The sequence below is a fragment of the Pteropus vampyrus genome, unplaced genomic scaffold (assembly GCF_000151845.1).
Source record: "Pteropus vampyrus isolate Shadow unplaced genomic scaffold, Pvam_2.0 Scaffold153, whole genome shotgun sequence".
Classification (NCBI taxonomy): Eukaryota; Metazoa; Chordata; class Mammalia; order Chiroptera; family Pteropodidae; genus Pteropus; species Pteropus vampyrus.
The window spans coordinates 1,307,065-1,318,067 of NW_011888934.1; the positions used below are offsets into that span (position 1 = coordinate 1,307,065).

Below are 11,003 nucleotides of genomic sequence, written 5' to 3' on the forward strand. Positions count from 1 at the left end.
TCCACATAGACGTCTTGTCAGTCATTTTAAAAGTTGCTCCAGGAATCCTGAGCATCTAGTTTAAAATCAGAATTATTTTTTACAGAGAATACATAGTAAATTCTGGATTTATACTGCAATGTTTTACTAGTGTCAGCCACAAATTAATATATTCCAAATTATATTTATTGGTGTATTTTAATGGCAAAAAGGCCTATAATTTTACTAGCTTCTTGATATTTAAAAAATGATAAAAAATAATATACATACACATAATTAGATATGATAAATGCTCAGAGAAGTGTATAAAGAGAAAATAAAGCCTCCCACAACCCCATACCTCTGAGTTCCTCTTCTCAAAGGGACCTACTATTGACAGCAGTCTGTGAGTCCAGAAAGTTTCCATGTGTATAGCTGTACATATTTACGTATTTTAAAATATAAAAAGTGATCATACTATGCTCACTATTATATATTATACTTTTCACTTAATAATGTATCTTAAAAAATTTTATTCAAATCAACATATACAAATCTACATCATTTCAGCATTGTCTAGATCACGTGGAAGTACAATAATGCACTTAAAAAGTGCCTTATTTATAATAACTTATTGTGATTATGTTTGTTCTTACAAAGAGCTATAATCAAATTAGTGTACTTATATTTTGGTGCACTTTATTGTATATATTTCAAATTGATAAGTATTGCCAGATTTCATTTGAGAACAGGTTGCATCAGGTTTCAGTTTCACAGTGTATGACAGGTCTTCTCTCCTCTCTAGAACTGACATTATAAACCTTTAAAACTCTTGTTTAACTAATTAAAACATTACTATGTGATAATAAATAATATTGGTAATAAATGGCAGAAATCTGAGGCTTTTAATATAGTTAAATGTAGTAACAGACGAGTGTACCAGCTTTGTTCATTAATTTTAAATTATAGTTCTGTTTCATGGATTAATTGTGATTGTTTTCTTCCCCCAGTATGATACTGGGGTATTTGAAATGTGAAGGAAAAAAGTTGCCTGAGATTCCTTTGCAATTAAATAAAAGAAAATAGGCTTTCCTCCTATTATTAATTGTATATTTTTCACATCTCTCTTAACAAATCAGCATGGAATAATATAAGAACCCAAAATATTGAATTTTTTGAAAATTGAATATTTGTCTTAGAAAGGAAAAATGACATGATCATTAAGGATATTTCAATGAATTTACAAATAAGAAATACATTTATCATAATGTAGGATATATTTCATTGAGATGAGCTTTTATTATATTGATTTTTGGAAATAAATTTTTATCTTACATTTGCTCTCTCTTTTGGACAGCACATTCACTGGAGAAGGAAGTTTCAAGGAGAAATAAGGGTCATGGGAGGGAGAGGAAGAGGGAAAGATGTCAGCAGAGTGAAGAAAAGGGAGGGAGAGAAAGAGAGATACACTGGTGTGAAATGACCTATTTTTATTTCCTTGTGGGATTCCTGTTACTTACAGAAAGATATTTCTTTCTGACATAGAAGTTTCATGCTGAATAATCCCAGTGTATAACATATTCTTCTGAATTTTGGGTTGATTTGGATGAAGCTGATCCCTGAGTAGACTGGGTTTACATTTCAAGGATTATCAGGTGTAAGCCAGCAGAAAACAAAATGCTCAGATGAGAATGAATGATAACAGAATGTGTTTCGAACAATTCAGCTTCAAAGAACTCTCATCTGAAGTGATCGCATATGAAATTAACAAGGATTTACTCACCATTAGCTTTGTTTTAAACATAGTACAGCATAGTCTAGTGTTGAGCAAAGAGAACATGGATATACATGCTATCTGATGTAAATATTAAATAATGTTTATTGGGTAAAATTTAGAGAAATAGCAGAGCACACTTGGTACCCCAATTCCTCACTATTCCACAGAGAGATATGCTAAAATGAGCATAGCTGGGCTGAATGCTTTCCCGTTGAGGAGCCCTACTCTTTGAGAACTTCACATGTTTATAGGAGCCAGGAGACAAGGAGGACTTATACAACTACATTCAATGCAATAATGAAAGCTCCCTCATCTAGAACAGAAATGGTCGGGGATACCAGAGAAGACCTCCAGAGCTAAGCTTCTGTTATCAGCTCATTCCATTAAACTAACCCAAATCAGCTAAGCCTGGTCTTTACTAAACTACCATAAGTAAATGGAGACTGACCCTTTAGAGTCATCAGATTTGTCTCTCCCCCTGTTAGTTTGCATATTCTTACACTGAATGAAGTTCTTAAGGATACAAATTATACCACCATTTCACAATATAAACTTTTGTCATAGATTTGATAATAGTATAAGATAAGCATGACCCAACTTTTTGTTTATCATTTATTTCTCTGAGGAATTACTCAGTATTTTGGAATTCTAATTCTGTTATTTATTTATGACCTTGAGCAAGTTACTGAACTTCCCTAAGCCTCAGTTTACTCATTTGTAAACTGGAGATAACAGTTCTCATCTCATAGTATTGTTTAATGAAGAAATAAAATAAGTCACATGAAGTGCTTATTGAAGGACCTGTTTCATTCTTCTGTCAAAAAGGAGAGAATAGGAGTTTTCTAATTTGATTATTCTGGGTAAGGAAAACCATTCAATACTAAAATCCTCAATAAAATTCTACCTACATAAGATATGTTAAATCTACATCTCACAGTTATTACTTCCTATTTTTTATTTCTCCATGTACAACATCTTTTTTTAAGAAAACAATATGGAGTCTTTAAAATTTATAAATCTTATGGTAGGAAGATATTTCTAAATGGTTGTTCCATCTCTGAGACAATGTGTAAAAAATGGTATAAATAAAGCACTCTTTCCAAACAAATCTGAATACCTGACATAGCCAAATAAGCACAGAGCAATTAATTCTTGTTGAAGGAAATAGATTCAGGCTGTACAGAGAAAGCTGTGTTTATTGTAGATATTTAAGTACTAAGTGACTTAAAGGTCATGATTCTCATCTCCAGGGCCTACCATGTTTGAATTGGATTGTTTAATTATTTTCATGTGAATAACACAGTTATAAAAATTAATCTCCAAATAACTCTTTCTTTTAAATTTATAAAACTAAATTAAGCTCACACTAATAACCTGAGAATTTTTAATTCTTTTGCCTGTAGTTTTTGGTAATTCTTTAAAAAAAAAACATGGTTAATATTCAAGCTCAGACCTGGTTTCTGCCCATTTCAACTTAAGAACACATATTCTAAGCAGAATGTAATTTCTCCTTGATATTAGGTTTAGGGAAACATGACATCAAATCCTTCTTTGGGTATTCTACAAAGGGCTTTTATTTGAGAGAAAGTGTTTCAAGAATGTGTTTGACCTGAGGCATATCTGAAATAAAATAATGGAGACATGTGTCAAAATAGGCTATTCTGTTACCTGAAACATTTCCCCAAATCTCCCATTGGTAAAATAATGATATTTTGGTTGTGAAAAGTAGGTCCACTCTGGTGGGAAAAGGCAGAGTCATAAGATCATTGTTTCTCTATTTCCTAAAATCTTAAGGTACCAGAAAAAAATGCCACATTTTTCTCATTTGAGAACTCAAGTTAAAATGTCCTCAAAAAAAGAAAATAAGTGAAAGTTTTGGTTTTTTTATATATAAGGTAAGCACTTAAAAACTTTACTATGTTTTAGATTTGAGGCTATCACAAAAACAGTTAAACTCTTTTATAATGTTTTAATCGTAGGACAAAATGGTTATATTTTCATTCACCTTACATTATCCATCAGCATGATGGGAACCTCTGAATATTAGAGTTGCACTTACACCACTTGTCACCTTTGGGTAAACTAATAACCTCAATCTCTTCATCTTTACTTCACAGATTTTAAATGAGGATTAAAATATGGTTATAAATATCACGATCATAGTGTAGCAGAACCTCAACAAATGCAAATTTCCTTTCACTTTGTGAAAAAATTCCAGGACATCATCATTTGGAAGATTAATAAAAGAACAAATTACTATGATTCTCAGTCTCCATTATGAAGCAGTTGGTTCCTGAAATGGATTTTAAGATGCAGTAAGTTTAGATAACTGCATTTATCTGTTCAAATAGCTGGCAATTGGCCCTGTTTTCCTCATTAGATGGCCTGTTTGGAGTAACATAGTATAGTGTAAAGAGATTGGTTTTTAAAGTCCATGAGTTCAAATTATGTTCCACTACTTAATGGTTGAGTCATTTACAAGCTACCTATACTTTTTGAGGCTCAGTTTTCTTATCTACAAAATGAGTTAAGTGCTGAGCACAATGCTTTGTATTGTATATTGTAGGAATGCAATAAATGTTGTTTTCTCCAATGTTTCTTTTTACAAAGGAAAAAATATCACCTGATGGGTAGATTTTGAAAATTCCTGATAATCAGAAAAAAAAAGAACATTATCCAGAGAGCACTGACCAGAAAACAAAAAAAAAGGTATTAATTAGATAAACATGAATGAGCAAATGGTAAAGAATTCCAAAGCCACCTGGTTCAAAGGAAATATGTTTTTCTCTGCTATCACTGATGTTACAACAAAATGCTATGCCATCCATATGACACTTCAAAATATCAGGGTAGGTCACTGTATTTGCAACAGTGAGGTTCTCGAGTTTGATTTCTAGCTGTCAATCAACATACTACCTTTAATCTTAATACTTTCTGTCATTGAATTTTGATATGAACCCCATTAAATTTTATTAAAAAGCAATCTTCATAATAGAGTTGTCATCCAAAGCTAATAAATACTGTAATATATTTTTATGTTAATTCATAAAATCCATAAATAATGACATGAAATCTAATCAGTACATTTTAGACATAAATGTTTACCTTTAAGGATGATATGATGAACTATATTAAATTATTATTGCTGTTTTGTTAAAAAATTTACAATTTAACCAATATGACATCTGTATCCTGTGCATTTTAGCTTACTCTCTAGGTAGCTTGCTGTCTGCCACCAAAATAACATATGGTAGAATTAAGCAGATGTCATTGCTTATAGATGAGGCTTCGGATTTTGCAAAAGTAAGGCAACTATCTAACTCACAGAAAGTCAAAAGAATTCTAAGCCCGTCTCCTCCAAAATAAGGCACATGCCAAGTAGAATACAAGTCTCTCAGAAAATAATCACCTCCAGGAAATACCAAGGGGATAAATTTAACACATTGTTCCATAGCCTCAGTGCATTGATTCAGCATAAGATAGTAAGAAAATTAAAAGATTGGTTATGTGTACGGAAGACACCATCTTTTGATACTTTTAAATAAACTTATCTCATTCTTATTCATAGAGGGAAAACACCTACACAGTTCTATGAAACCAAAGTCAATAGAAATAGTCACATATCTAAAATAAGGATTATTGTCAAAGAGAGGAGAGATGTGCTGAAAGTATTCTTAACATTAAATAACTTTGTATTTTTTTAAATTTGACAATATTTCTTTTGCTAGAAATAAGTGTAAATGCAGTCTCCAAATTTAGAAGCTAAAATCATTACTTTTTTTCAGAACCTCCTCAACTATCCAGAAGTATAAAATCTAGATCTCTTCAAATCTCAAGTGAAAAACATTTATCTTTACTTAGAATTATATAAATAAAAAGTCAAACAATATTACAAAACACTTTCAATTATAAGGACAAGGATTTAGCATGTACAGTATTGGCAAGCTTATAGAGAAACTAGCACTTTCACATATTTTTGGCTAGTATGTAAATTGGTGCAACTGCTTTGGAGGACATTTTGACAATATTCATTAAATTAATAATTTACAAAAGTTTAAAGACAGAAACTTTCCTGTAAGAATTTATTCTATGAATATACTTGTACATGTGAGCAGGAAAATGTCAGTTGCCACATTTGTTCATAATAGCAAAACACAGAGGGCTCTAGGAAAAGCCACTACCAGTGAAAAACGTATAAATTTAAATTTGCTGGCATTAGCAGAGATGTAAATCTGGTTAAGTTAAGCATTCAGTACCAAAAGAATCTCAAATATGGATATCTTTCTATTTGGGCTAGGAGACAGTAAGCTACATCCTAACAACTGATAGAAGGGAAAATTCAAAATGATAAAATTGAATGAATTAATGAATTAATTAACACTTCTTTAGTGCTGAACTGTTAAAAAAAAAAAAGGAAAGCTATAAAATGCATAACAGCTGGCTCACTGTGAAAGACTATTTCTATCTCTCCTTCTCATGCTTGTATTTTCACAAATGCTGATCCTAAGCACTGTGATCCCTATAGATTTATAGTTTTTTCCTCAGGACAAAGATCATGGAAATTATCTTTACAATTAATTTCACCTACATATAAGAGCAACTTACTTAGAACCCATTAAACTGATATCCACTTGAATAAAATTTTTCAATAAATTGTAAGTTCCATGCAAGCTAGCTTTTGTTTTGTTTAATGTCGTATCCCCAATTTCTAGCAGCTAGACAAAAAGAATAATTGATACGTAATAGGCAGTCAATATTTATTTGCTGAAAAATTAGTAAACTATTTCTGATGGAGGTCTTCAAATGCAAATATTTCTGGTATAACTACAATGTTCTTCAAAATAATAATAATAAATAATAACAATAAAAACATAATTTTTGGTCCAGAATGCACCCTTGTACATTTTCATATATTTATCTTAAGAACCTTAGATAATTTGGTTAGTCCACTGATTTAAAGAGGTTTAAGAACTACTGAAAACTAAAAGATCAAGTAACTGGCAGTCAGTTTTACATGAAAATAGTAGGATCTGCTTTCATTCTGTAGACTTACTAAGATTATGATGTTTATGGAAAAAGCCCAAGAATATTAAAAAAGACAACTTTGTTGTAGAAATGGCTCAATTACTGATCAGTTTTATAAATTAACCATACTTTTTTTTTTTTTTAGGCAAGGCAACTGTTGGTCGACCTCACAAATTGCAAGGATCTTGTTAGTTTACAATCCCTTATTTTTTATTTTTTACACCTTCAGCACCTGGTCTTCCTTGGTGGTCTCCTGTCCAAGTACTAACCAGGCCCGACTCTGCTTAGCTTCCGGGATCAGTTGGGATCTAGCTTGTTCAGGATGGTATGGTCATAGACAACCATACTCTTTAATCCTGGGTTGTTGTTGTTTTTTTTTTTTTTTTTTTTTGTAAAATTGCAGGATTTGGGTTGAAGAATCTCTAAGTTTCCTTCCAGCTTTGAAATATTTGATTCTGTGACTTTACATATACAGGTATCCCCACTTTTTGAAAGTTCACTTTATTCCACTTTGCTTTTAAGAAAGGCCTACATTAGCACTGGTTATCACTAACCAAAAGAAACCCAAAGAACATTTTTGCTTTTAGGACAAAAGGCAAAGAGTGGAAACTACGTTCAGTGTTTGTTTTGCAGCAAGCGGTTAGCGAGGCACCATCCACCCAGAGCAGCAAGAGAGGCACTGCTATATGTAAGTGTTATTTTAGGTTTCGTGTTATTTGGCATGTTTTGGTAGGTTATTTTGGGGGTCTGGGAATGCTCAAGAAAAACTGTCCATATAAATTACTTCTTAGCTTTATGCCATTTCGACTTACAAAAGATTTCACAGGAACGTTCTATTTTGGAAGAGAGGAGGAAATTGCCAATGTTAAAATCTTACTAACAATGATGGAGTTACTCTACAGAGCATATATGCCAGTTACAAACTTACCAATGAGGAAAAAAAAATCCACAGAAACAACAATCTCTTGTCACTTCCACTCTTGTTTTGTTATGTGAGTACTTGCAAAGATAACTGGAAAATTTTTTGACATTTATATTCCTTTAAATGTAGTATCTCTTCCCTTTCTCCCATAATACCTCTACACTATTCACATTTACACAACCTTCCATCTCCAATTCAGAACCTACTTATGAATTTAGCAAAGCACAAAAATCTCTTCTCTACATGGATTATTAATAGTTCACTTGCTAACTGAGCAATGAAACAGATATTCACATACTGCTGTACCACTTATTGGTATAAAACGACAATATTAAAAAAAGCTTTCAAAACATGCATAATATTTGATTTAATAATTCCATTTATTCAAATGTCCTCTTTTGAATTATTTTGAGATAATTTTAGAGCTATAGGAATGTTGCATAAATAGTTCAAAGAATTCCTGTGTATCCTTCAACCAAGTTATTCAAATGTTAACATTTTATGACATTGTCATTCTCTCTGTCTGACTGTGTCTGTCTCCAAAATATTAAAAACTATTCATTAGAGCATAATTCATAATAAAGAAAACTGGAAGAAATATCAATGACAAGCACCAGGGAAATAGTTCTTCAAATTATGGTGCATCCACTATATGGACTCTTAAATAAGGAATTAAAATGTTTAAAGTGATTATTGTAAAGTTTAGGCTCATTAGATAATGCTAAGTCAAAAGGAGATTATTACATTTTTTAATGATCATTATAAAGATTATAGTATAATGCTGATTAAATATTGCCAAGTGAAAATTTAGGATACCAATGTGATAATATAAAAATAGATTCATTTTGAAAAAGACAAAAAGGAACATGCAAAAATAAATGTAGTTATATAAATTTGGTTAATTGGGATTGTGGATGAATTTCTCTATTTTCTAAATAATATAACTCTTTATGGACTATTCTTTAAGATTTTTTTTTTTGGATGGCTACTTGAAGGTAAAAAGAAGCAAATACTGAATTTGGAAAATTAATTATAAAATTATAGAGTGGAAGCCATAAATTGAATTGCATCCTATTAAACACTTATGTTTCGTGGGAGAAAAAATAAAAGGGGTCATTTTTCCCAAAAAGAAAATAAGTAGGATTCAAAACAGAGAGTAGATTATTTGTGTTGAAATTTGAAAAAAAAAAAAAAAATTAAGCTCACACAGGTTTGTGATGAATGTTTAACAAACGAATGCTAAATTCTGCTACATATCAGTTTAATTTTTTACTATATTACATGATGCAGTTAGATTGCTTCTAACCTGCTATTTCACTGAGACATTTTATTCTCTGGATATTACTAACAGATATCTGCAATGTGACTGCCAGACTGAGCATAGACCTATAAACCAATGAAACAGATATTTTTAAGCAGTTAGAGTTTATGATAATTAACATCTAAAAAAAGATGAGAATCTCTCAGCAAAGAATTTTCCACGTATATGACTTTTAAAAATTAAACTGCCTATTCAACACAAGGGGAAACATTTCTGAAAACAAAGTGTTAAAGATACACTGAATTCTGTTGCTGTTGTAATTTGCGGTGTAGAGATCTGTGTTGGAGATTTCAAGTATGAGATGTTTATTAAACATACAAGAAGAAATAACTAAATATCAAGTGGACAATATTAGCAATAATAGATGGTGAATTTCTGATAGGAAAACTGCTTATCAGAAAATCTAATCTACTTATGGCAAAGGTAATCAGACGCTTAGCAAAACAATATAGGAACATACAAACTGAATTCCTTCCCAGCATGAGACCACCCGAGTAGGCTTAACAATTTAGAAACTGGTACTTGAACCCCAGACTCCATTAAAGATAATATCTTTATTGAAACTAAGGTATACTTCATGGTGCATTAAAACTTCGCACAAAGAACATTGAAAATCTAAAGCTGATCATAACTCTAGAGAGAAATTGGCTTTTTTTCTTTTTTTTTAAGAAAAGGATGCTTTTATTCTGCTTACAGCTGAGTTTGTCATCTATTGTTACTTCATAGATGACATAATTCAGGAGTTATTAAAGGTTTCACTGCAGTCTGAACTTTTTATTCCTACACGTTCCAAAACACTTTCAATTTTCTCTAACTACTCTCTAAAGTAATTTCAGTCCCAAAGAATAGAGGAAGAAAAAAATATACTTTGAATATAGAAAATAGAGGCAGAGCACTGATCTATTATGACATTTATCTTTATGAAAGAAAAAATGGGTAACTTGCTCATGGCTATATTATTTATAAGTTATTTCTTCTCACTCATAAAGATACTCGTTAGAGATGATAGAGATTTTATACCAGCATCTCTCTTCAGTCTTCACAGTTTTCCTAGTTGTCAAGTTTCAAATACTATGGGACAACTTATTTTTTCACAGTTATCACAGTACCCTTCAACATATCTGCTAGTGTTTAGACTTATCCCTGAATGGAAGTATAACATAGTTTAATATTCTATATACAAAATCATATGGAAATAAAAATAAATATTTATAAAATTAAAAATGGCATCTAGATCTAATGATAATTACTGTGTAAAAGAAATCTTCAAGCTCTTCAATGTGATATTTATTATGATTTTTAAATTATACATTACTTTCATTTCAGTTTTTTTTTAAAAAAAACACCTACAGTACCTGGTATTCCTAGGTGGTCTCCCATCCAAGTACTAACAAGGCCCAACCCTGTTTAGCTTCCAAGATCAGATGGGATCAGGCACGTTCAGGGTGGTATGGCTGTAGACTTCACTTCAGTTTTATGAGATGAATGAAAAAGTTATAGAGTTCTGTGTAGAGAACTGTGTATATAGTTAACACTACTGTATTATATACTTCAAAACGTGTTGAGAGGGTAGATCTCATGTTACGTGTTCATAAATAAATAGTACTGTATCTATCAAGATATATACCTATGTGAAGATATAAAATAACATCAACAGCATATATTTCTATTTGTCAAAGAAAATTATATAAATATATAAATAAAACATATGTACTAAATGGTTAACCATTTTCTTTGTGGAATAAGAAAAAGAGCATTTATTACTTTTTATTTTATGTATTTTTCTATTGCTTGTGTTTCACAACAGGCATGAGTTGTTTTGAAAAACAAGAGAAAAATTGTTACAAGAAAAAAGTGGGAAATATGTAGAATAAAACAAATATACAATAATAATATTAGTAAACATCATAACAAATTCACACTTGTGAACTTGATTCAGTTAATGCAATGTCAAAAATAATTACAAAATAGAAGACAGGTTAAATAAAAAAATTAAATAT

At 31.0% G+C, this 11,003-nt stretch overlaps 1 pseudogene; it reads right to left on the reverse strand.

The window, feature by feature from the left end:
- Positions 1–10,346: 10,346 nt before the first annotated feature.
- LOC111745395 lies at positions 10,347–10,465 on the reverse strand (annotated as a pseudogene).
- Positions 10,466–11,003: the final 538 nt, after the last annotated feature.